At 38.7% G+C, this 6,588-nt stretch overlaps 1 pseudogene; it reads left to right on the top strand.

The window, feature by feature from the left end:
• The first annotated feature begins 5,099 nt into the window (after window positions 1-5,099).
• LOC102860508 lies at window positions 5,100-5,687 on the top strand (annotated as a pseudogene).
• Window positions 5,688-6,588: the final 901 nt, after the last annotated feature.

The raw sequence follows: 6,588 nt of genomic DNA, 5'->3' as shown, positions 1-6,588 counted from the left end.
ATTTTCCTCAGCTTCAGCTTGAACTTGCATATGAGTAATTGGTGGTCTGTTCCACAATCAGCCCCTGGCCTAGTTTTCACAGCTGATATTGAGCTTCTCCAGCGGTTCCTACCACAGATGTAGTCGATCTGATTCCTATGCATACCATCAGGTGAAATCCAGGTCAGAATAACCTGGGAAAAAACTTGGATTTCTTTTCTTTCTATAAAGTAAATTTCAAAAATCTGTATCTTAAAAATAATTAAAATTTTTGGTTTATGGAATGCATGGATTTCTGAAATTAAAACAAAACAAAACAAAAAAACCAAACCTCCATGAAATTCTAAATGGCTATAAAGAGATTTGAAGATGTATCAATAAATGGGCATCTGTAAAATACCAGATTCTAGGAATAAAAATAAAGCAATGTCTTTAAGATATACTTAATTTGAATATCTAACCAGTGTATGCCAGGAAATTTGGAGGACAGCTGTCTGTCTGGCTGATTGACTGGAAAAGATCCATATTTATTCCCATTCCCAAGAACGATGATTTAAAAGAATGTGGGTCCTATCAAATAATATCATTAATATTATATGAAAGAAAAAAAAACAGGTGAAGATCATTAAAAAAAATGACTAGAGCAGGATATATGGAGGGAACTGCTAAAAGTTCAAGCACGATTTAGAAGAGGCCATGGCAGCTCGGATATCATTGCTGATGTCAGATGGAGCCTAACCAAAAGTAACAGATACCAGAAGAATGTCTGTTTGTGCTTCATTGACTATGCCAAGGCATTTGAATATGTGGCTTACAACAAATTATGACTAACATTGAGAAGAAAGGGGATTCCAGAAGACTCACTTAACTGTGCTCATATGAAACCTATACCTAGACTATGAGGCTTTTGTGCGAACAGAACAAGGTAACACTGTTGTTGTTAAGTGCCGTCGAGTCATAGATGATTCATAGTGACCCTATGAATAAAAGAACTGAACACTTGTATAACTTTTGTTGCTTCTTCAAGTTCGTAGAGTTTCTGGAGGCAAGCAGTTTTGGAAATGGATGTCCCTCCTGTTTCCAAACTTGTTTAGATTGGGGAGCTCCACCAAACACTGTCCACCATGGGTAAACCATTATCATATTTGACACATAAGTGTCACAGTGTTCAGCATCACAGCAACCACAAGTTGCCTCTGTTCAGCAAATGGACTGACCAGTGCTATACTACTTATAAGAATGTTTGACCAAAAACAAGTAAAACCAGGTCTGAGAAAATCACCCACCTTTGGCTTGGTAGCATCACTTTCTGTCCACTAGGCCAACAGAGCTCTCTCTGTAACTACATGTTTTAAAATTAAGAAGGAAGTGCATCAGGGTTGTATCCTTTCTCTATACCTATTCAATCTGTATGTTGAGCAAATTATTCAAGAATCTGGACTCTGTGAAGAAGAATGTAACAGGAGGATCAGAGTAAGACTCATTAATAACTTGCATTATGAAAATGGCACAATCTTGCTTGCTGAAAGTGAGGAGGACTTGAGGCACTTAATGATCAAGGATTAGAGCCTTCGAATGGATTGCATCTCAGTGACAAGAAAACAGAAATTCTTAGCACTGGACCAATAGATGGATAAAAGATTGAATTTGTCAATTATTTCATATTACTCAGATCAAGAATTAACACACTTGGTACCAGTAGTCAGGAGATCAGCAGACCTATTGCACTGGGAAAATATATAGCAGGGAACTTCTGCAAATTACTGGGAAGTAATGATGTCAACTTGAAAACTAAGGTGCACTTGATTCATAGCATGGACTTTTCAATCACTTGTTATGCCTCTGAAAAGTGGATGGTGAATAAAGATTACAGAAGAAATGATGCATTTGAATTCTGGTGTTAGAGAAGAGTAAGGAATATCCCATAGACTGCCAAAAGATAAATATGTCTTAGAGAAAGTGCAGTCAGAATGATCTTTACAAGAAAAGATGATAAGGCATATTGCTACGAGAAACTGTTTCTTGGAGAGGGACATCGTGCTTGAGAAGGTGGAGGTTACACAAAAGAGAGGAAGACCCTCAACCAAATGGATTGGCACAGGGACTGCTGCAGTGGGCTTGAGTGTGTCAGAAATTTTGAGGGTGGAGCAGTAAAAGAGAGGGTTTAAATATGTTGTTCACGGGGCTGTGATAGGTTTTACTCGATTAGCAGCACATAAAAATAACAATATTTGTAATATAATGACAAAATCCAAACCCATGGCCATTGAGTAAGTTCTGACTCATAATAACCCTCCATCATATTTGCAAGACTATCTATCTTTGCAGGAGATTGTCCAACTTTCTCCCATGGAGAAGCTGGTGGATTTGAACTGTCAGTCATTCCTTTAGAAGCTCCGTACATTATGCACTACACCACTCATTATTTGAATATGTTGTTGTTGTTGTTGTTGTTGTTGATTGCCTTCGAGTTGAGCATGACTCATTGCAACACTACCAAGAAAAGTCCTGAAGCCACTCTACAACTATCAATATTTTAACCAAGTTCATAGAGGTTCTGGAGGCATGCTATTTAGGAAGTGGTTGCCACTTCTGCTTCCAACCCTGTCATAGTATGTTACTGTTTTTATGTGACATAGAGTCGCCTGTGATGTATAGCGACTCTATGACCCTTCCCTGTCCTGAGCCAGTTTCACTAACTCTGGCACATCAACCTCTATCACCCCAGTCACTGTATTAATCCATCTCATCTGGGGTCTCCCTCTCTTGTGCTGTCTGCCCACACTTTCGAGCATGATGTTCTTCTCCAAGGACCAATCTTTCCTGGCCACGTGCCCATAGTAAGTGAGGTGGATCTTCAAATGCATAGCCTCCAAGGAGTGACTTGGTTTCACCCTCTCCAAGACAAACCAATTTATTTTCTTGGCAGTCCATGGTATGTTCAAGACTCCTCCAGCACAACAACTCAAAGATATCTATTCTTCTTCTGTCATCCCTAGTCATTGTCAATGTCTTTTAAGATTAACAAGTAATTGCGAAGACCATGCCCTGGATAAGGAGCACCTTTGTATTTATACTGACATTGTTGCTCTTCAGCACTCTGGAGAGGTTCATGACAGCAGATTTTCCCAATGTAATTAGTCTTTTGATTTCCTAACTGCTGGTGCCAAGAGTGTTGATTGTGGAGCCGAACAAGCTGTAACTGTTTACAACCTCAAACTCTTCTCCATCTATTGTGGTGCTGCTAATTGGCCCAGTGGTGAAAATCTTTGTCTTCTTGATGTTGAACTTCAATCCATATTGACTACAGTCCTTGAACTTTTGCAATAAGTGCTTCAGGTCCTCCTCAGTTTCAGCAAGCAAGGTTGTGTCATCTGCATATCATAGGTAGTTGATGAGTCTTCCCCCAATCCTGATGCCACATTCCTCCTCATAAAGCCCTGCTTCCTGAATTGTCTCTTCTGCATACAGACTGAAAAGGTATGGGGACAGAATGCACCCCCTACACACACCTTTCCTGATTTTGAACCATGCAGTGTTTTCTTGCTCTGTTCTGAAGACTGCTTCTTGGTCCAAGCCTAGGTTTTGTATAAGCACAATCAAGTGCTCTGAGATTCCAATTTTCCTCAAGGTTAGCTACACTTTATTGTGATCCACACAGTCAAATGCCTTTGCATAGTCAATGAAACACAGACAGACATTCTTCTGGTACTCTCTGAATATAGGATAATGTAAAACTGTAGGGAGTTTTGATAGTTTAGCAGTGAGGAGTTAAGCTGCCAAAGCAAAGGCATGCCATTTGAATCCACTACTGCTTTGCAGGAGAAAGATGAGCAATCTCTTTCCATATGATTTATTGTCTCTGAAATCCCACTGAAGGGTCGCTTATGAGTCACTTCCAACTTTATGGTACATAACAACAGCCACACAGTGTAAAACAATTCAAAGCTATGGTCTTTTCAATTCTTTTTGTTGTTGTTGTTGTTGTTTTTTAAAAAATTGTCATATCACTAATTTATTTATCCTTGTACAATCCAAATGTATTTGTGCACAATCCTATGATTGAACAATATATAAAACCAAGTTGTTTTCTTTCTTTCTCTTTTTTTAATGTTTAATTAAAAATTTTTTAAAATTTGCTTTTTTCTCCTTTTTCAATTCTTTTTATGTGTCTGAAATTTGGACAAAGAATAGGGAAGAATGAAAGTAACTGACACCTTTGAACTGTGTTCTTAGGGAAGAATGTTAATATCCCATGGCATTCCAAAAGACATACAAATATGACTTGGAAAAAGTGTAACAAGAATTCTCCTTAGAGGCAAGAATGGTGAAACTTTGTCTCATATCCTTTGAGCAAATACTGGTCAATTGACTGGAAGACATCCGTGTTTATGACGATTAGAAAAGTGATACAACAGATTGCACAAGTTATCCAACAAGGTCATTAATAATTTACACAAATAATATCTCATTAAAGATTAGTCAAAAACAGCCAAAGCAGTACATCCACAGGAAATGACCATGAATTCAAGGTGGATTCAGAAGGGTGTATGGAACAAAGATTATCATTGCTTATTTAAGATAAATATTAGTAAAAGGCAAAGAATACCAGAAAGATGTTTGCCTGTATATTATTGACTATGTAACATTTGACTGCATGGATCATAATAAATTGTGGATGGCCTTATAAAAAATGGTAATTCCAGAATGCTTATATGTGCTTCTGTCAAAGCCAAACATGCAACAAAGAACAATCATTTGAACAGAATAAAGGCATGCTGCATGGTTTAAAGTCAATAAATGTGTTCATCAGGGTTGGGTCCTTTCACTCTATTCAATCTAGATGTTGATCAAATAATCCAAGAACCTGAACAAAGACTCATAAACACAGCTTACTTGCTAGAAAGAAAGATTTAAAAAATTTATAACTGAACCCCAAAGTTACCATTAAAGTTAATTTCAAGGAAAAAAAATACAATTGGATCGATAAACATCATGATAATTAGGGAAAATAGTGACACTGTCAACAATTTCATTTTACTTGGATCCAAAAACAATTGTTATAGAGGCAATAGTCAAGAAATAAAGTCGGTTCCTTTCTTTTCGGCACTGTGGCCGCAGCCATGAGTATGCTCAGGCTTCAGAAGAGGCTTGCCTGTAGCGTCCTCCGCTGTGGCAAGAAGAAAGTCTGGTTGGACCCCAATGAGACCAATGAAATTGCCAATGCCAACTCTCGCCAGCAAATCCGGAAACTGATCAAAGATGGCCTGATCATCCGCAAGCCTGTCCATTCTCGGGCTCGATGCCGAAAAAAATACCTTAGCTCGCAGGAAGGGCCGGCATATGGGCATAGGTAAGCGAAAGGGTACTGCTAATGCTCGAATGCCCGAGAAGGTGACCTGGATGAGGCGGATGAGGATTTTGCGCCGGCTGCTCAGAAGATACCGAGAGTCTAAGAAGATTGATCGTCACATGTATCACGGCCTGTACCTGAAAGTAAAGGGGAATGTGTTCAAAAACAAGCGAATTCTTATGGAACACATTCACAAGCTGAAGGCAGATAAAGCCCGCAAGAAGCTCCTGGCTGAAGGGCCGAGGCCCGTAGATCTAAGACCAAGGAGGCACGCAAACGACGTGAGGAGCGACTCCAGGCCAAGAAAGAAGAAATCATCAAGACTCTGTCTAAAGAGGAAGAGACCAAGAAATGAAGCTCCTCTCCTCTCTGTACATAGTGGCCTTGGCAGTTATATAGATGATTCAATAAAACAAGCCTTTATCTGCCTGCTTCCAAACAAAACAAAACAAAACAACAGAAATAAAGTCAAGTAAATAAATAAATAGTCAAATTTCCTCTAAAGGACCTCTTTAACATGTTAAAGAGCAATAATGTTCATTTAAAGACCTTACACTTTCAAGCAGCTTGCACTTTACCCGAACCATGATCTTTCCAATAGCTTCATATGCATTCATAAGATGGACATTTATATAAAGACAAAAGAAAAAATTGATGCCATGGAATTGTGGTGTTGACGAACAATACTGGATATTCTATGGACCATCAAAAGAGTAAATAAATTTGTCTTGAAGGAGTGCAGCCAATGAGTTCCTTAAAGGCAAGGATAGTGAGATTTCATCTCATGTAATTTGGGCATGTTGTCAGGAGGAATAAATCCATAGAGAAAAATAGCATGGTTGAAAAATAGTGAAAAAGAGGAAAAATTTTAATCCAATGGCTTGCCATAACTGCAATAATAGGATTAATAAAAACAGGTATTTTGAGGATGCCCCACGATACCGCAGTTTCATTTTGTTGTGCACTGAGTTGCTCATGAGTCAGTTGCTGATAGCACTTACCAACAAAAACACATATGTGGTAGAAACTGGAGCTAACATGTGTTGTTATTATTGTTAGATTCCAGTAAGTAACCACAACTAATAGACCCTAAGAAAAATGGGTAAGAATCTTAACCTCTGCTGGTCCATTCCCACAGTCTCCATCATGCCAAGTCTATTGGTGGTTGTAATCCATCTCTGTCTAAAGAGCTGAAAATGTCACATGGTGGCACAGGGCCATGAAAGTCTCTCTGAAAGGGCCAGAGGGAGTAAGAA

The sequence above is a fragment of the Elephantulus edwardii genome, unplaced genomic scaffold (genome assembly GCF_000299155.1).
Source record: "Elephantulus edwardii isolate Elephantulus edwardi_28Jun2011 unplaced genomic scaffold, EleEdw1.0 scaffold00069, whole genome shotgun sequence".
Classification (NCBI taxonomy): Eukaryota; Metazoa; Chordata; class Mammalia; order Macroscelidea; family Macroscelididae; genus Elephantulus; species Elephantulus edwardii.
This window is presented reverse-complemented; position numbering and strand designations above follow the sequence as displayed.